The 21,584-nt window shown below is 41.3% G+C and overlaps 1 protein-coding gene across 15 annotated transcripts in view; it reads right to left on the bottom strand.

Moving 5' to 3' along the window:
- ZNF644 (zinc finger protein 644) overlaps nucleotides 1–21,584 on the bottom strand; it is an 82,079-nt gene that overhangs the window by 33,881 nt on the left and 26,614 nt on the right. For 4 of the 15 annotated variants that reach the window (XM_065675348.1, XM_065675359.1, XM_065675356.1 and 1 more), the window contains exon 1: nucleotides 20,013–20,269. The exons of 7 other annotated variants lie outside the window; for them this stretch is intronic. The gene's annotated coding sequence lies outside the window, so the exon portion shown is untranslated. 4 more of the 15 variants (XM_065675349.1, XM_065675360.1, XM_065675350.1 and 1 more) reach the window with 4 other exon arrangements.

Consider the following 21,584-nt stretch of genomic DNA (forward strand, 5'->3'; position numbering starts at 1 on the left):
ACAGAGGGAAAGAGAAGTGAAGAGAGAAGATGGGCCACTGTAATTGGGATATTGCCTGGCTGAAGGAAAGGTGACAGAAGTCTCACCAAGAAGATGATTGGCAAGCAAACTGCTGAAGCACCAAAGGGCTGGCCACTGCAGCCCTGTGTTACAAACTTCAAAGGGCCCCGCAGAATTGACTCCCCTTTCTGGGATTTCAAACCCACTTGTGTTCAAAGCTCCACCCTATGGGTGACAGGTCATACCATGGCATGCAAACATCTTAATGAAGTCAATGCAATCCACAGAAAGACACCAGATTTTACCCCAAACTACTGACAGCACTGAGACTCTCACTGTTTAAAGCAATCCAACCTACAGTACTTAGCCAATACTCAACTCTCAGAGGTCATTCTGCTGTTACAGAAGATTCCTCTCATGCCAGTACAATCAAACTCTAACACCTACCATTCATTTCAGGAGTGTTGACATTTGGAATAACTAAGCACCTGAAATACTTTACCATCAAATCCAGGAGGGGTAGTTCTCCATGACTCCTTAGGGAAAGGTGAAGATTTCAAAATCACAAATGCTTTGGCTCTGATTTTTCTGTCTTAATTCTCCTTATCGGAAAAGGAAGCGAGAATGAAAGTCAGTCTCCCTCACCAGTAATAAAGACAGCATCAAGAGACTCAAAAGCAGGTAGGAAATGTAGTTACAGAGCATTTACCTTGAGGCCTTGCCACTCAAAAGGGGCCCACAGCAGGTACAAGGACTGCTGTGCCATGGTGAGGCTTCTGATCACTGATAAGCAGCTGCCTGGTCTGATAAGGGCAGAGAACAGGTAGTGAAAGAAAACGGCAGTGGTGGAGATGGGAGATATCTCAAGTGTACCCCCAGTGGTACTAAAGAAATACAAATGGATTCTCACATGTGCGAATGTTTAAAGAAGCACAGGCATCTCTCACTCACTGGTAAATGTGAACCAAGACTGGTTTAATGCCAACTATGATCACCTTGCCTAGTGACAAAGCAAGAAAGCATCATACCAATGATACTTCTTTTCATGCAACACATGAAAAAGGCCAAAGTAGGCACAAGAAGTTCTCCAGTCTATATGCAGTGACAGAGTCACATTGGTGAGTACTGCTCAGAGACAGAACAACCCTCAAGTGCCTCTGAGCTACAAAGACACAAAGAGATTCTCAAAAAGCATCTGAGTCATTTAAAAGGCTGTATACACAGGCTGCAAAATAACTGATACAGATGATCAGAATTTTCAATCTTTCTGGCTAGCTAGAGAGCAGCTACAAAAGCTTCCATGATGCTGCCTTCCCAAGTAAGCAACAGTTACAGTTGCTACTTACAAATTCAGGTTCATAAAGAACAACTAAGATAACTACTTTCACATCAGCAAAGATACCAGAACAGATGTTATTCATGACTTGCATCAAGCTTATAACCATTCACAACACACGGTTACGTAACGACAATTTGAATTCAAATGTGAGTTACTGCACACAACTTGCCGAAGTACTCCTCTTGTTGTTAGAACTGGATCTTACGTCAACACTAAATTTACTTCTATTCACTTTATGTTATTAGGCCTCCATCAGCTATAGTGAAATACCTCCTATAGCACACCCCTCTATGGGGCAAACATCTGAGAAACATGAGAATGCAAAGGTGTACAATGAGTAAATAAAATCTGAAGTAATCCCAACAGAAGTTTTGATCCATTTATCTACTATTTAGCCCTTATTTCCTAACAGATCTCTGCTAACTGACACGTCTACACCTATGTGGGAAAAGACACTTAACCATCTTCAACCACCATGCTCTCCTGGAATGGCCGCAGTCAGGAACGTAATTCAAAAAAAAGTTCTTTTGGTGTGGTGGGTTTTTTCTTTTGCTGGTTGGTTGCTCTAAAGAGAGTTGTAACGTAATACAAAACTAGCTTTTGACTCTATAGATGATTATGCTCGTGGGAGAAGGACGGAAGAGGAAGAAACAAAGCGCAGAATAAACCGTACAGTGCAAACTACTTTTGCTGGTGTAAGCTGTGGCTAAACAGTGCATTTCGACAGCTTAACGTAAAAACACAGCAAAAAGCTTGCAACTGTACGCTTGATTTTCAAGTGCTTTCTAGGACTTACAAACTTTGATTAGTTGGTTGAGATGCAGCATTTACATTTATTAGGATATTGCCATCCCAGCATTAAAATCTGCTAAATTCAAAATGGGGGGGGGGGAGTAGGGGGAATGGGATGATTTTATTCTAATATCTGATGCAGCTCTGATAAATGTCCATAATTGTACAGAAATCTAACAATTCTAAGAATCAAGGAAGGAAAAATCAGCCAGCAGAAAGCAGAGATTACTCTAAGGAAAGGCTATTACAAGAAACCCAGAAGAAGCTCCAGCTAAAATTGTACACACAACTACTAAGGATAAAATCACTTCAGAAAAGGACTGAAAAAGCAAAAGCTTAGTTGACAATAGTCTCCTAAATCAGTTAATACAGCAGAAAAGCTCTTTAAATACAAGATATACTGCCATTTTCTCAACAAGTAGTCAGCAATGACCTTGTCTGTACAAAATGTAGCTTCCTTCTTTCTGTTTGCAGAAGCTTTGATGCTCTTTGATTTCTATTAAACAGTATAAAAATAACTTCATCTACATTCAGTACCCACAAATATCTAGAACTAACATTCAGTGTAGCTCCATTTAAATCATCACTCAAATGTAAACATGAGGTTTTCTAATACCACAAAATTAACTCCCTTTGAGGATTTGTAGAAGTTCTCTCCATTTATGCTATTCAAACTTCAGCTTAACCAACTGAATTATAAATGCGACTAGGAAATTTACCTAAATTAAATTTGTAAAGGAAAAAATAGAGATCATTCTTCTTACAATAGTTAATGAAAAGCAATCTTTAAGTGCAGGATAACCTACTGAAGCCTGAATTACCCAGAAGTCAAATTAAGCACCAACTTAATACTTCACAATATGAAGAGATAAAATTTAAGTCGTTTTAACGGAGATGCTTCTGACTTCAAAGAATCTGCAGTGAGTGAACAAAAGCAAGCAAGGGACTGCAGGAAAGAAGACAGCCTCCTGCATTTTGAATCTCCTGCCAGATTGTGAGAGTTATCTGAAATCAGTTCAAAGACGTTACAGCTCTTCCTTTGTGGATTCATCACAGCAAAAGCCACATGCACAGCTCCCAAAGCTGTGGTGGGGCTTTCACGTGGAAGTGTTGAAATCTCTCCTTTTTCTACTTGGAGAAAGTTGTGCTTTTTGACAACACTCCGTATGGGATGGTGAAGCACTTCAAGGAGAAGTGTGACAGTGTAAGGAATGAACACAACTGATCACACCTCAGGCTGTGAAGCTGCTTCACTCCAAACCAGATTACAACTAGAAGAATGCAACATTAACAGGAGTATCACTACAGGAATAGAAGCAGAGAGAGTAGCCTGAATGGAAAAAAAAAGAACTTGTGTTTTTACCACCAGTTAAGTCAAACAACAGATTTCATTACTATTTAGAAAATCTGTATTATGTAAATGGAAACAATCAAAAAGGCCATCAGAGGGAAATATATCCTATGAAGAGTGTGGTTTGGACTAACAAAACAAACACTGGCCAAAAAGGTTACTTTTCCTTTCCATCACTAAACAGATAAAGAAGCAAGCATTTAAAGATGTACACGACAGGCCCACAATAAAGATGGAAAGATGTCTGGAGAGAGGCAAGGGGAAACTAACATAATTTAAGAGCTGTGTACTTCAAGAATACATTGTTTAGTAAGCAAATATGTAACTATCAACATACAAATGAAAGCATAATAAAAGCACTGAACTGAAGCATCAGTTTAAAGATGGAATTCTGCAAACATCTGGAAATTCAAGGCCTTAAGAGAACATACTAAGATGCTATTTCTGAAGGTTATTTATCAATGCAGTTTCTCCCTCAGCTAAGATTAGGTGTAACACTCTAATTATCACTGATACTTAAATAACTTTACAGTCCATCAATATCCAACTAAATTGACTGGCATTCTTCACAATGAGAATTACCATAAGCAATAAGCTGCAGAGAAATAATTCACCTTCGTTATAATTTCTCTACCAGTTCAAGCTACGGATCAACACACCACTTGCATAACAAACACATTTTCGGCCACCCTTCAGCCTGTTTTTCTTGACCGCACAAACTAGCTCTTCATTGGCTGCATTTACATACCTTAAATACAACAGCTTCTCTGGAATCAGGAAAGCTTAAAGCACAGAATGACATCATTCCACTCCATACTAATGGCACTGTACATAACCTTGGCATCATCCTTGACACTGAACACTTCTCCTTTCATTTCGCAGTCAGCAAAACCTCATCAATACATCACCTGTGCAGGAACTGCCTCTAACCTTCAGCTACAGAATCACTCGCTCCACCAGTCTGAATTACTACATATTCCTTCACCATATCATCACACAAGCTTTACATAAGGCACATCAAAATACACTGGGGCACACCCTCTTACTTAAGTACCACATGAGCGCATTTCAGGATACAGTTACATGAGATCTTGCCCACCTCACAGAAATTGATGATGGTTTCCTACAAATTCCTAGTCCAAGTTTGCACACCCATTTTCTCATCTGAAACCAAGTAATCTGAAATCCAAACCATTAAGTTTCTTCACTGAAGTGCTTCTCTAAGGAACCAACTACCTTGCATAAAAACCCATGTATTTTGTGTCTAAATAAAAACTAAAAACCACAAAGCAAAACAAAGCTTTTGGAAACATCTGAGGCAGTGCCTTCCATGTGCTCATTGTAAGAAAACAGCCTGTTACACTTCAAGGTTTGTTTTCAAATACCAATCTGTACAGTGGTGTTAAGACTTGTGTAGTGTTATTACACTACAAACCCCATTGAATTTTAATAAAAACATGAAGGAGGCAAAGCTAACCGTAACAAAAAAATCTAGTTAAGGTTGTGTACATCAAATCAGTGCAGCCCCTTTTGTGCACCACCAAGCAGCAACATTCTGTTGTCCAAATTACTGTCTTTACATACTATGCATTGTTCTAGAACTTGAAACTTGCATTTTATGTATGGGGTACAGATGCCTGTAAATGAGGCAGGATTCCACTGAAATCAGTCAGAAGACTGTTTTGTACAGGATACTGAAGGAAACTGTGAAATAAGATTGTGCCATAAAAATACTACATAGGTACAATCAAAGTAAATAAAACATACGTGCTATTTGAGAAACACCCATGTTCCAAGTATAGATACTTGCATTCCAAGTCATACGCAAGCATGTATTTTAGATGCATGCTTTAAGTAAACGCCTTCTTAATTCTGACCACTGAATAAGCCTTTGTAAGTGTCCTGAACAGAAAACAGTTTATCAGCTTCATCTCTGCTGAATGAATCCCGTGCCTTTTCATTTGGGAAGTCTGACAAGAGAATTTCACCAACCTTCCGCCCAGAAAACTACAGAAAAATGGGATCTGCTACAGGTATACAGGACACAGCACACAGCTGGGACCTTGATGAAGAGCAGACGGTTTATTGTCAGTCCATACCTGCCATCAAATCTGCCACCTGTGGAATCCTGACACACAGAGAAATACATCAGTTGGTCTTCACACATTCACTGCACTTTTCCCTTTCCTGATGTACTGCATTATACATCTCTGAAATTCTTCAACGTAACTACACTCTTCTCTATTAATAAAAACAAAAAACAACTGCAAAGAGCTTACTCTGCAATACACGCTCTTGCATCCTTATGAAGGAAAATACAACGCAGATCCCTGAGTAGATTCTACTCTAAAATCTGATCTTTATTTATAAATCTTCAACCAGGAATTAGGTCAGCCACATTTTTCTTATTTTGAACCCAAAATATAAAAATATCTTAAACAAAAGCATTGCTGCATAAAAAATACCCACAAATATTACAGACTTCATTTCTTTACACCAGAACTACGTTCCCAGATACCACATCTTTTATGAAATAGTACCAGGTTGTTTGTTTTTACAAAGTATTATGATAAGTGATTAATTCTCTGTACTGTTTGGTATTTTGGGGTTTGGTTTCAGTTTTTCACCCCCACCCCCCTCCCCAAGTTGTTTTATATAGACATGTTTAGTAAAACCATTAAGCTATCTTTTTGGGGTAGAAAAAGCAGGAATAAGGTTTGAAGAAAGATTTACTAGAAATTAGTTTTTCCAATAAATAGATTCTAAACCAAGAAGCCTGATGATATCCATTAATACCTAAATGGATTTAAATCTCTGCTCCCATTAAGGACACTATTACCTAAAAGCAGTATCTCACACAATTTTTTCTAAGAGTAGTTAAGGCAGCACATTAATAGTCAAGCCATGTTGTTACTGTAGCAACAATGATTTCTGGTAGCCATTTTCTCTTCAGCTTTAACACTGTTTCAAAGCCAACAGTCCTTACTGCAATCTCTGTTTAAACCCAAAGGCGGCAAACTGTTCAGCAGTTTTCTCTCCGCCTGCATACTTCAGATACCTCCCTGGAGTCTCTCTTCAGCCTAATGTACTTACCTAACACTCTTCCCTAATGCTGGACTCCCCACAGTCTCAGTTTACAATGAAAATGGAACAGTATGGCAGCCCATTTAAAAACAAACAACCTATCTATGTTTTGGAGACTAAACGGTCTGCAGGACACTCAGAAGAGCAGAACTGTGATGCAATTCATGATGCTAAACTTAAACTGCAAGCTCTAAGAATGCAGCTCAAGACAAGATCACCAGGTAACAGGCTTTATAGCCTTGGTCACTGCACTGCCAGCAGTCACAGAGAGCCCCTTCTCAGATCACAGATTAGAAAATCAAAGCAAGTGCTGTAGCTGAAAGCAGTATCTTGGTGGATTGACGTATCTGATTTTTCTGTATCTAGAAAACCAGTTTAAGACAAAGCTAACATACACATTCATTTCTAACCCCTCTACATTTCTGCAGTCTTAAAATCACAACACCTGAAAAACTTTCCAGGCTTGCTTAATACTGCAATGCAGTTCTGAAAAACAGGTTAAACCTAAAGTTCTAAGGCTCAAAATCAGTGATAAATGACACTATCTTCACTCCTTTCTTTAAAAAAATATAAAATCTCCCTATCTTGTATCATGACAGTTTGAAAGACAGCAATGTGGCAGCAGGGCACTAACAAGAAAGTGAAGTACATAAACATTCGTAACAGCAATGGGAGGAAGTAGTGAGCTGGTATTATTAGCATCCTATAGAGCAGGATCCCAAGTCCAAATTCAGCTCCTCACAAGTTTGTTCCAGTTGAACAGGTAGCTATGCTGCGATCACGAGCTCTCATGCCCGCTGTTGTCTGTCTAGACAGTGCTTTTGACTCTTCCTGTAGACCGTGGCAGGAAAGGGATTCTCCTTGTTCATAGCCCCAGCGGAAGTGTATTTTCTATGCATGTGAAAATGTGAACTCTAACATAGATTTCCTTGACCTTTCATGCACACTTATATTTCCGTAAGTATTTGTAAACCTCTGCTTATAAACTAGTAATAAATATCCCATATGTAAGGGCTTAAGCTTAAAATGAAGATAGGTTTAAGATGAACTCTGAATTGGTGTGGCTGAGATGATATTCTGATATCCCTATGACAGTAACCTCCAGCAGAGGACAGAACAGACACCCTGGAGTATTAGCGTCGGTAAACAGCACTGCTAACTCCCAAAGAGCCTGCTTGCTCATCAGAGGACTAAGCTATCATTACAAGGAATGTTCTAGTATGACAAAATAACCATATAAAATAATCACCTAAAAATACAAAATCTACTGGTATTCTCACCGCAATAGTTTTGTCCAAATATACATACATTTTATACAACAAGATTCAACTCCTGTTTACCAGATTTAAAGTGAAGCTACAAAATACTCTGCTTTCTAACTGGATTCATATACATGCTATTATTTATCATCCACGAAAGATCACTTTGGGGAGTCACATATACATAACTAGTAACATAAAGCCTGTCCTTCATTTTGCAGGAGCCTGCTTACTGGTGACAGAGGACTGGTTTTGGTGAAGAAATTAAAATATGCTATTGATAGCTATTGAAAATCAGGGGGTTTAAGTAAGTAAAAATCCATTCCTCACTAAGCTACTCAATGTTCACTCTTGGTTTGGTGGCACTTTAAGCTTCCAACATTGTCCATCATCTACTTAAGTAGGAAAAAACTATTTCCTACTTTAGGTAAGCTGTAGCAATGCAACATAATTAAACCAATTGTGTTTTATTGTTATTATCTTTATGCTAGATAGCTGCATTAGTGTGTCTGTGTCATTCCCCCCTGTCGTGGTTTTTTTTTTAATAGGAACAACCCACGCCTTACAACCCAGGTCATACTACCTGGTATGCAAACCAAACTGGGGCAGATGCCTCCACGCACCTCTCTGAAATGTAGTCTGAGACCAACAGTTACCATTTTGAACACTCCATTGAACCACCACAATAACCAGAGATCAGCTCTGACACAACATCTATGTCTCATTAGCAAGCTCCTCTTCATGGTCCTTATGTCCAGCTTTATTACTAACACATTTAATTAACTTCCATAGAGGGCTGTTTCCTATAACACCATTTCCAAGTGTTTTGTAAAGTTGCTAAGCCTTTGCTCAAAATTATTCCATGAAAAGCATTTTACTATGAAGCAGATATTCTCAAGGTCTACCCCAAGGTCTCTCTACCCAGGTTACACAGTACCTTGAGGTCTCTTTCCACATAGTTTAATAAACTTCTATGGAGTCTCCATGTCAGATTGCAAGACAGTATAGCAGTCCTAGGCAGGCTTCACTTCAAGGTTAGGGCTTCAACAATCTTTTTCTCTTCAAACTGGAATGCTTTAAACGCTTGTGGACTTTGTATCACTGTTCACTTCCTTTTGCTTAGCCATCAGAAGACTTCTATATTTGATTCTTTTACTATTTAAATTAATTCTTCCAAATATGTAACAACCAATGGACAAGCTCAGTCCTTCCAATTTGCATTTTTTTTAGTAATAAGATGCCTGGGATTGCAGGTGTAAGTGGGCAGTGTTTCTTGCAGAGACTTATCTCTGTTCATCTGGATATAGGCAGCAAAGTGTCTTGGTTTTTACCACCTTGTCACACCTGCAAATACATAACTACTGGCCTACTTTTCACTAGCCAGCTGTGGTGACACACAACCAATAAACTGAGGCAGGGCATACGGCTACTAACAGATACATTTAAGGGTCACAACATTACTTCCACACAACAAAACAAGAAAAATCCATTACATCGGATGTGTTTGGCCACTTCATCACCACCATTTTGGTCATGTAACATAACACTGCTATTCATATGAAATGCTGACCTCATGCTAAAAATGCTGATGTCTTCATCATATGATGAATGCCAGCAGTGAATACCGCTGCTTTGGCAACAGGAAAGCATTCTTCTGGTACACCCCCAAAGAAGCCGTTAAGATTTTTAGGAATGACAACAGCAACAAGCATGTTGGTTATTCTCACCTGTACACATCCAGCCAATTGGCTGTCCTGAGGCATCTCATCTGGTTGGGGATTAAAAATAACATATACACTTGATTTGTCAATTTTCCTGACCAAAACTGACTTCCCAATCAAACTTTCAAAAGTAGCTCAAGAAACAAGACATATAGTCCAAGCCTGTTTCATATGCTTTACACTGGATTACAGGGGTACTACAAAAGAACCAGATCTGCATGGGCTGAAGTTGCATAAAATCAAGAGTATAAAATTAATACACACACAGCTGGCACAAGCCATTCACATTATTACTCCGTTTCAGAATACAGATGCAAATGACAGGGTTTTTCACTGAGGCAAAGAAACCTGTATGTTTCCCATTCCTCCCTTGTACCCTAAATAAAAAGCACATAACCCTGAGACACAAATATTTTCTTCTAGCAAGTAAACAGCTTTTGTTACTTGCACTAATAACAAAGCTTCTTAAAACAAATGGAAGCAAGCCCCCAATATAAAGGAAACTTTGCCATTGTCCTGGACACCCACAGTTTCAATGACCCCCAAAATACCTCCTGCAAAAACTTCATAAGCTCACATAGGTATTGACTATGTCCCAAAAACTTAAGTCATCCTCATCAATAGAGGCTCCGTGACCACTTTTAGGCTCATAAAGAGTTGACCATTTGCCTGCTGACTGGTCCCCGAGCTAACCCAGTATTGGTAATTTTGTAAACATGCAAGTTAAGATTTTCAAGGTTAGTATTTCGTGTTTATTTTCAGCTGGAGCACCAAAGAAACTCTGATCAACACTAAATGCTTAGACAATGTCTATGAATGTGAAATATTCTGGTTTAAATGGCTTAAAGGAGAAAGGAACTTTTCCTTAAGTTCATGGACAACACACAGCAGCACACTTAATTAGGGCACTTCCGATATGAATGCTCAGAACTTATCCGATTCCTACTTCATGAACTTTAAACAGCTTCTGAGAAAAATAAAAGCCAGGAATTACTCTCCAGAACTCTGTTAGAAGTGCAGACATACATAAGTATTGCTACAAATTTAAGAAATAACATGTTTAGCCCCAGATTCACAAAACAACTCAGAGAACAAATAGAAAACAAAGTAAGTTACAGCACAGAACAGGTCAACTTCTCCCCAGCTAGGCTTCCGAATACCCTAACCAAAGGTATTCCTTGACTATATTTAAGCCTAACAGAAAATTGCTGAGAATTTACAGTATCTAGAGGAAAACAGTGTGATATTTGTGTCCTTAATTTTTTATGAAGTATAGGCAGTCATAAAACTCTTAGATTTGTACTGAATGTGAGATTAAAGAGAAGGGGAGACGCATTTCATAGTAGGGTGTTCTGTTGTTTTCTGGTTTGGTGTTTGTTTTTTTACCTTAATAGTGTTGCCCTATTAAAAAACAAAGTGTGAATTCTGAGTAGAAAAGTACTGGTAACAAAAGGTAACACTTTATGTTAGTGCTCTTTCAAATAAGCTGTTGATTAAGATCACACAGCTTTGGTTTTTATTTCTGAATGCTAAAATCTCCTTTAAGGTCAGCAGAAATGCTAATGAAGATACAGTGACAGAAAACAGGAAGAAAAAAGACATCATCAGGAATGTAAAAAACAATGCTCTTTCTCCTGCTGAAAATGGCATTCCAGAAGATGACTTAAAAAGAATGAAAGGAAAGTTAAGGTAAAACTGTTGGCCAGAATGAAAGTGAAGTCACAGAGAGACTACTGTGTACAAAATCACCCTAGATCCTAGTATCACTAAATTGGAAGAAGACTTTGTTTTAAGATCATCATTGAAACCACAACACAAGGGATCACTAATTAATCCTCCTTTATTTTTTTACATCCTTTGAAAAGGATGTATTTATTTTTACATCCTTTGAAAAACAGAATGCATTAGCATGCTTCAGGACCAGCTTACTACATAGACCTAAAGCCAAGTTACTTGAACTATATTAAGCAGAACTTCATTTAAATTTTATTTTCAATTTTTTTTTTATTTTTACATCCTTTGAAAAACAGAATGCATTAGCATGCTTCAGGATCAGCTTACTAAATAGATCTAAAGCCAAGTTACTTGAACTATATTAAGCAGAACTTCATTTAAATCAGCAATCAACATCCTAAACATCAAAATGATCACTCTGCAGTAGTCAAACAAATCCACTTTTCTCTAAATGGTTTAACAGACAAAACCCACCCAACTCACCTTTAATGCTCCAAATGACATGAAGAAATGTTCTGTTGGGATATGGAGTACTTTTCATGCAAAAGTATAACCCTCTGTAATTCCCTAATGGACATTGCTGGACTACCAAAGAGACTGCAGAACATGGATGCCATCACAATTTTAGTAAATGTCAATATGTTACCCTCAGTATAGCCTTAATATAGAACTTAGTGTATCGTTCCCTAACACAATACTCTTACATTGGAAAACAATAAAGAAGATTTAGTTTGTTTCTATGTAACCAGTTCCGGTGTCCTAAACATGAGAAGGACATAGAGCTGTTGGAGCAAGTCCAGAGGAGGCCACGAGGATGATCAGGGGCTGGAGCACCTCCCATATGAAAACGGGCTGAGAAAGTCAGGGCTGTTGAGCGTGGAGAAGAGAAGGCTGCATGGAGACCTCAGAGCAGCTTCCAGTGTCTGAAGGGGGCTACAAGGCTGCTGGAGAGGGACTCTTCATCAGGGACTGTAGCCATAGGGCAAGGGGTGACGGGTTTAAACTTAAAACAGGCAAAGTTCAGGTTAGATGTAATGAGGAAGTTCTTTACTGTGAGAGTGGTGAGGCATTGGAATAGTCTGCCCAAGGATGTTGTAAATGCCCCATCCCTGGTAGTGTTCCAGGCCAGGCTGGACAGAGCCTTGGGCAATGTGGCCTAGTGTGAGGCATCCTTGCTCATGGCAGGGGGTTGGAACTGGATGATCTTAAGGTCCTTTCCAACCGAAACCATTCTATGATTATATCATTCTATGAAATGTTTATAAAGATCTGTCTGGATAGATGGGAAAGGAACACACATAAACTGTGCACACTCTCACAAAACTCCTGCAATTATTAAAAAAAAAAACCCTCTCCCACTATAACACTGCAGTATTTTGTTTATTTTTTACATAAATCCTTGCTTGTCTACCTCTTGCACATCATCTTCTCTGGTAACTTCTGCTAGAACTTCACTGGATTCAAAACTGGAAGGCAAATTCCCAAGTTCTTTTTAGCATCTAGAAAACATTTCTAAGAATGAATTATCACAGTACCTGTATGGCATTTTTAGAAAGAGTCTGACACTGCGGTTGCATAGGAACCTGAACGGTTTCTCCCAAGTCTCATTTCTATTTTGGTTCTCTCTCTTGTGCAGAAATAAGTTATGCCTGCTAATGCACATTACTGGTGGTAAAATTGAGACAAGCAACAGCAGCCTTACAGTCGCAGTAAAAGAACACTTAGGGAACAGTTTTTTTCCTGGACAAACTGTTTCTCTTCCTCTCCAAGCCTCACACAGGCCAGGAAAGAAGTTCTTTTATGTACCACCACTTTCACCCACAGGTAATAGCAATGACAATCACAGTGAACTTAGCCAGACAATCTCACCAGGAACATGGCACTGAATGCTAGTGATGTACCTACCTACGTTCAAAACACTAACAAAAGAAAGGTCTGTGAGAATCCACGCTAAAGTAGCTAATCAGCAAGCCTACCACTTCTCAGCACAACACGTCACTGTTGACCAACACATTCAAGTCTTTCTAAGGACACAGAAAAAGACAATCACTATCCCAAAGCACCAAAGAAAACAAGTCAGGCAAAACAAACCTTCAGAGCTTTTCCCAAAGGAAGGATGCAAAAAGAATATACAATAATATCTACAGTCTTCTTTGGTTTATGTAACACACAAACAACATTTCCACCTCAGCTCCATCAGCATTTCAGTTCAGTTTGCATACCAGACATGTGAGTTCTACTCCCTCCCATTCTGTAATTGCTCCAAAGCCTCTATTTTTTTTCCACTGCAGCTTATCTAGGCTAATTCACCATCATGTGTCTCCCCCAACTCATCTTCTCCCTTTTTCCCCCAGAAGAAAACTGCCAAAATATATCTTTTCCATTTATAAGTAGCCTAATAGGGAGCACTAAGTGCTATTATGTTCTCAACTTCCCAGAAGACAAAAAAACTGCTTTAAAAATCACTTCAGAGTTCTAACATTCATTATAATTTGCATACAATGCAGTGATTTTCATTAGACGCCACACGTTCTAGGTTTTAAGTATTTCTAGAAAACAGATTATGTGATTTCACTTATGTCAATACATATATATATTAAAGAAGGAAAAAGGAAGCAAAAGAGGACAGAGAACCCACTTTACTCTGTGAGAGAACTGGGAAAAGCCAGCTGCAGAACTGTCACTTCCCACTCCCTGTGACAGCACATACAATCAAGACTTTTTCACAGAAGATACACTCAAAACAACTACGGTATTAAACCAACAAAAAGGAGCACTTCTGTGTGAAGAAACAGATTTATTTATATTGGAATTTTCCAGGCAAAGGCTGTTCTCTTGAAAATATTTCTAATACCAAACCAACTAAAAGTAACAACAAAAACTTTCCCTTTCTCCTTCCTCCCCACCAATTATCACAAGGGAACACAGAATCTGGTGTCTCTGGTGAAGGCTCCTAAGAACGTATGTAAGAATACAGTTTCTTTGCAAACTAAATCATCATAAACACAATGAACACTTCAATAACTACAACCACTGTTTTGCTAGAGCCTAATTTTAAGATACAAATCCTATGAAGTTCCTGACTCTTCTGCCTGAAAAAGAGAAATATGGAAAATAAAGTTAATATTAAGAGACAGTTTTTGAAACTCTACAGCCACAAAACTGTTGCACAAGTCTACACTGAAGATTGAGAAAGTATCAGCAACAAGTATTACAAACATTAAGGGCTTTCTCAAAAAGTAGTTATGAAGAATTACATCACAGAGTGCTCCTAAGAGAGCTGAGCAGCATCAGAAGCAAACAGGAGAACTATTCAGAAGACAGCCACTCAAGACAACAAAACCTGAATAATAATAACTAATAATAATAATAAAGAACCTACCAACCAGGATACTCAATGAAAAGCAGCAAAACAAATGAAACCCAAACCATAACCACTACCCATCACGCCCTGACTGCAGCCAGACAAGAAACAGGTATCTACCACTTCCTACCAGCAGCAGCAAGGAGCCGCTTCAGAGCTGCCACACTTTAGAAGCAGATGTAAGTAACAGTTTTCCAACGGTAGTCCCCTGACCTACTGTTATTTGCCTTTTCTGGAAGCAAATCTTGAGTGGAAAACCCATCCCTGTCCCCATCAGAGTCACACTGTGAAAGTACATGGGATAAAACACAACTCATGCTATCAACACACCAAATTATTATTCTGTGAACAGGCATGCAGGAGGCATTCATCACTACTTTTCAGTATTAGAATGATTACATTTGTTAAGGAATTCCTCTTTTTTTTTCCACTCAAACTAAAAAAAAGATACATCAGGTAAAAGCCTGTAAATAAGGTTAATTATATGAGACATATACTTTACACCCTATTTGTTTTATGTTCCATTGCTTTGCTGTATAAAGTACATTTACAAGGGATGTTAACAGCTGGCCCAAGAAAGTTACAATCATCTCACTCCTGTCTTCAGGTGCAATTGGGCAAATCACTACAGCACCTGCAATTCCCTCCATCCTGTTTCCCAAGACGTATCCCTTCCCCTATCCCAGCTGCTTTGTGGAGACTGTAACATTATCAAGTACTCATTTAAGGCAGCAAAACCTATAACCATTCAAATACTCACAAAATAATGTCCCTTTATATATATAAAACTTCTGATTGCAAATATCTCAGACTACAACTTCTACCTTTTTTATTTTCACTCAGAACAGAGTAAGACTGTACTCTAAACAGTATGGCAAGTATCTAACTTGCAATGATCAGCATAATGAAAAGTTATCACACACTAACAGTAGGCCTGAAATATTCCAAAGCCCAGCAATCTGACCTTTATTCTGATTTGAGCATGAACTTTGCATCCTCTGGATTAAGTCTGAAGAAATAATGAATTACTAAATATTCCAGCATCCTAGAACCAGTCGCTCATATGCAAGATTAAGCACGCAGTATCAATCAATAAATGCCAACTAAAGATTAACCATTTCCAGTAGCTGGATTTAGTCGCATCTGAAACCCGCAGTTCCCACACCAGAAGTATCTACTGGACTGAGAGTTGTCTCTGTTACCAAGTTCACTCAGAAATACTGAGTTAAGATTTAGTGCAACAAAACCCGAAAAATGCATACTCACTGCTAAGACACTTTCTCCCTCTTTAACCTCATTGGCAACACATAAAGATGTTGCTGCAATGCTTTGTCAATGTAACAGCTGCTGAGTAGAGTTGAACGACGACAGAAATGAAGCACAATCCACTTCTGGATTTTTTAGTTCCTTACATTTAAAAAAGCTTGCTCTCCTTCAATGAGGTGACTCCAATTACGAGAAAATCCCAAGAAACCCAGGCAGCCTTCATACCAAGACGCAATACTCATTACCCGACACTGCATCCCAAGCTAGGTAACATGACTGACCCCGTGACTATCATGTCCTTTCCCATAGTCAGGAAAAAACACACCTCAGAAGTTTATGCAAACTCATGAGATGGTCTTTCCTGACAGGCAGCTGTGATTTGAGCATCAATCAGACTACAGCTCACAGTATGACCGTACTGTAGAGATGCATTGTGCTTGTGTCCATCTTTACATCACCAGGGAAGCCTGAGCAATCACTGCACACCCCTGCCTATCAAACAGAAGCCTATCTACAGTTCTGTGGACAATATGGGTAGGATTTTTACACCATCGCTGCTTGTGTGAACAGTTCTCATTAACACCAGTTTTGATTTAGGGGACACAACGTATACAGGCATGAAAGTGTATGGGGTTTTTTTGTTTGGTTGGGTTTTAATTAAACATGAAAAGGATATTGTTTCCTGATACTACCAACTACATGAAATCCTTTAACCCAGACAGTATCTTTATGTACGTCATCCAGAATGACCAACAGTCATAGTTTCCTCAGGTAGCTTATGCTTTTTTTCCAATAGCTATATGAAGTTTGCATCTACACAGGAAAAAAAAAAAAAAAAAAAAAGCACCAAGAAAAAATGTTAACTACCAAAAATCAGCTTAGAGTGCTCAAGAAGATAAACCGACATATTTTTAGAGAAGACAGACTTGTTTTGGTTTATTTCACATGGGATTTCTTTACACTCTCAAGCTGGGTGGACGCTATTTTCACCTGACAGAATAGAGCTTTGGAGGCTATGCCAACTGAAATCAGTCTCAAAGTCAACTGAAGTGAGTGCAAAATTGTTTAGATATAACCTAATTTTATTAAATGACTTTCCTCCCTATCTCTGAATACGTAGCGCAGTACACTCACAACCCAGAGCACACAGGGAACTAATTCAATCGGCCTTAAAATAACTGTAACATTAGTGAAGTGCATTTGGTATTACAATAATGAAGGGAATAAAACAAGTATCTTAAGGCAGCCCTCTAAAAGCTGCATCACTGGAACTTTGTTGATGATAAAAAGCTGGTTTTAAATGTAAAAACTTGTGGAAAGTGAGTTATTGCCTAGCCAAACACACACAGACAGTCAGCAACTGTTCAGAGATCTTTAATTCAAATTAACTTCAGGTGAAACTTTACAGCAAGTGACACTAGTCTGTGTTTCTTCCAGTTTGGAGTCCTCAGATCTTTTGCAGATTGGTACAAAGCCTGAAAGCGTTTGAAATCAGTAACAGTGTGTGAGCACGTGTGTGTTTTATTACCATGGAGAATTTCATTCTCTTTTGCAGTGCTGTTTTCTCCAGAAGTGACTTCAAAAGGTGTGAATAAAAAAACCCCACAGTATATGTGCTAGTAGGTTCTGCTAATACTTGCAAGTATAAGCACCAACTATTCCACAAGAAATCCCACTGACAACCCCTGAATTCCGTGTCCATACTGAGTTTCAGCCTGCACTGTTATTTTTAAGTGGAAGGCATTGCCCTATTGTTTAACATCCTGTTTATCCAATTGCTGATACTCCCATTTCAATCAATTGTTGCTGTAGTAAATAACCTCAGGAGGATGCTCCCAATGATCTGTGCCTTTTCCTCCCACCAGCGAGGTCACCTGTTGAGATTTCAAGACAGCAGTATTCTCTTTTAGCATTCACTCAGGAACTTTCATACACGTTTTGTTAGGCACATTCCTTCTAGTGCTGTTCAGTATGAAACAGATTCTGGACTTCATGGAACTTTGGGAGGGAAAAAAAAGGGTCATAGTAGTACACCTTAGCTCTGATTTTGATATAATAATACTGGCCAAAGACATCGTTTTAATAATATATACACAAGATACCATACAGATTAGAGAAAACAAATGTATCTCTAAAAAGCAAAGTTTCTTTGGTGACATGAACAACTTTTACTCCACAGAACTCCTGTTACTTGGGTAGATTTTATTATTAAAAATAAACCTATTTGAATAAATACCTGACAGCAGAAGAAACTGTTTTAAGACAATACATTGACGATTACTGATTTCAATTCTTGTTGCAATTCTTGTATAACTCTGCAGCACATCCCCTGCAGTTACACTGGACAGGTTTGCAGCATCAGCTCTGACTGTAAGTCAGTGTAATAGGATTGTCACACTGCGCTGCTCCTCCATGCACTCTGCTTAAACTCCTCTCAAATAAGAAAACTGCTGCATTTTCTCTGCATATAAGTGACCCACTAAAAGCCTTCCAGATCTATTCTACATTGTCTAATCAGTCCATTTATTCTGCCCTCAAATCACCTGCCTTGCACCAGCCAGGTAATAAAGAATTCTATGTAGAAGAATCACATTAAATTACCAGAACTCTGAAGCAATTCACACTCAACTGTGAGGAATCTTCTCTTTAAAGATCTGTTTTATAATGGGAATGAAAAATTATTTTGCCACTTATACAAAAACTACTAACTTATACTAAAACTACTCACGAAAAGGTACAATTCCAGAGATGCTTATCAGCCTCTTAAGTGTCTTTGTCCCATGTGTTAATTCATTAGTTTATACAATGTGAAATGGCTTCTTACTCTAAAATCTGGTGCACATTTATTCCCCATATGTGTCTGAAATCTAAGTTCCATGACACAATCTTCATAATTAAATTATGTGCTAGAAAGGGAGGGAGGGGAGGCAGGAATCAGAATATCACCGCCAATGAGATTTTGCTTAAAGGGACAGAGTTGTGTACACTGAGAGAAACCTATTTTGATATAACAAACTCGGTTTTCATTACAACCTTGTCAGTTTACAGCCCACACTACCACAACACAAGTATTTCCAGCAGACTAAAGGTTACATATAAGCTGTAAAAAGAAAGAAAAAACTTTACAGATTTCAGATAAACGGTCAAGACGATGCTCATCACTGCAACCTGGTGTAACACAAACTTTGCCAGAAAACCCGACAGACGCTGAAGCAGATGCGAGCCCGAACAAACGGCTTTGATACCTGAACAGTTAACTTTTCCTTCGCTGTTGTAACGCACCTCGGCACCGGGAGCCCAGCGCCCTACAGGCAGCAGCATTGCGCCGGTGCACAGGGCACACCGGCCAGCCGTTTTTAGCAACACCATGCACTTTAGAGCCGCCCTATTTCAACGCAAGAAAGAAGGGAACGAAGGGGTAGGGAGGACACCGCACGTTTCCCCTGCCCCAGAACAGCTGCAGGCATCCTTTCCCGAGGTGACCGTGAGCCCGGGTTAGCACTGTTGTGTGACGACCCGCTCTAGCGAGGCGAACGGCAGCGAAGCGGAGAGCAGCAGAGCACAGGTCCGCCCAGCAGGACCCGCCGTGCCGCCCTGACACACAGGGGCAGAAGACGGGAGGGGACCGACGCCCCCCGGAGCGACCCCGGCCATCACCCTGGGGCGACGGCATCCTCCTGCCGCGGCGGCAACACGCGCGGCATTACCTGGGTCCCCGCGGCCCCGCGCTGCTGGCGGCCCGGCCCCGGGCGGCTCTCCCCGCGCCCTAGGCCCCGCCGCGGCGGCACCGGGCTGCCCAACAACTCCGCGCCTGGCAATGGCGGCGGCCCCGCTTCCCCCTCCCAGCTCCGCGCTCACTGGCTGCGCAGCTTCATGTGACCGAACAAAACCCTCCTCGGCACGGCCCTTTGTGTCCTGCACGAACGGGGCACCGGGAAGGCCGCTCGCCGGCCCAGGGAGGGGGCGACGGACGACGGCGAGTACGGAGGGAGCCGATGAGGAGTGCCGGGGCGGGCATGGCAGCGGCGGCTGGAAGCGCCTCGCGCTCTCTCTCTCTCTCCCACCCTACCCTCGGCCGCGCCGCCACATCCCGGCCACTTACCGCGGCGCGGGCGGCTGCGGCCGAGCGGCGGTGCCGCAGCGGGTCGGTAGGCGGCCGCCATGTTCCCCGGTGCGGCAGGATGGAGGCCTTGAGCCGCCCTCCCCGACTACCGCCGCTAGGGCGGCCCGGGCCCGCCCCGCCCGCAGACAGCCCGCGCCGCCGCCGCGGTGCCGCTCGCGCCCCCTGTCCTTCTTCCTCTCCCCCCACCCGCACTCCCGGCGTCCGGCGGGGGAGGAGGGGAGGGGTGTAAAAAGAATAGAAGCAGCATAACGGGAAACTCACGGGGCTCGCGGGTGTGCGTCACGCCGGGGTTACGTCGTGCGCGCGACGGCGTGACGTCACCGCGCACGCTGCCCGGCCCACACCACTAACACATATACACACACACACACACACACACACAGACTCCCGCACGCACACGCGTCCCGGCGAAGGGGAGGGTGTGTAGCACGCATGCGTGAGTTCTTCCCGCGCCGGTGGCGAGCGGCTGTCACAGCTGCGCGCCTGCGCCCACAGCGCGGCCCCCGGCGGGTGGGAAGCGGCGCGGCGGCGGGGGAAGAGGGCAGTGCCGGCCGGCGCGGCCTACCCTGCCCTTCTGCCCCCGGCCCTGCGCCGGAGGGACCTGCCTGCCGGAGCGCCCCGCCGCAGTACCTTTCCCACACAGCGCGCACAACTAGGTCAGGTGCCGCGGGAGCTGCGCAGAGCCCGCGGAGAGGGGCGGGCTGCAGGGGAACAGGGAACCGGAGAGCGGAGAGCAGGCGAGCTGGGCACTCGGTCCGCTCGGGGGGGAGCCATAAGGAGACACCGGGAGGGAGAAGCATTCGATGCTTTTTTTATTAACTTTACTGACGGCAAACCCCGGTTGAGGGAAAAAATGTGTAGAGCCTGCTCTGATACTGTATCTTTTTCCTTGGATTTGCTGGGCCCGAAGGATTTCACACTAGAGTTAGCGGTATGAGTAGTCATCACCCAGAGCTCATAAAGACAACTGAGATTTCAGGAGAGCGGAAAAGGAGCAACACGGCACATAGAATCAAAAGGGGGGAATAGGTAGAGCCAAGAGCTGTCAATCATTCCAGCCTCTATTCCCAGAAAAGTAATGAAGCAAATAATCACACATCTTTAAGTACATGGTAGCTAATGAAGTGGTAAGTTACAGCCAACATGGATTTGTCAAGAAAAGCATATCAAGCCACACTCATCCTGTTACACTGGATGGGAGTAGCAGTGTATCTGTTGTGGCTTGACTTAGGTAAGGCTTTTGACACCATCTCAGAGAACTCTTAACTGAGCAAGCAAAAGACATAGTGTAATGAAATGACTATGCAAAACTACATCAGCAGTGCTTCATTGTGACAAACAACAGGATATAGCAAATACAGTTCCTCGGAGGTGGGTATGTCTGGGGTTTGGTACCAAGTCTAATGGTGTGAATGACAGAGTACAGTTTACATTGGAGGGATCTGCCAGGAATTCCAGACCGGCAGAGCTGGAAGCATGTCACAGGACAAGAAAAGAATTCAAAATGCTCCTGACAAACTGGTTGCAAAAATAGGATGTAATGGGAATAAC

This window comes from Lathamus discolor, chromosome 3 (assembly GCF_037157495.1).
Source record: "Lathamus discolor isolate bLatDis1 chromosome 3, bLatDis1.hap1, whole genome shotgun sequence".
Lineage (NCBI taxonomy): Eukaryota > Metazoa > Chordata > Aves > Psittaciformes > Psittacidae > Lathamus > Lathamus discolor.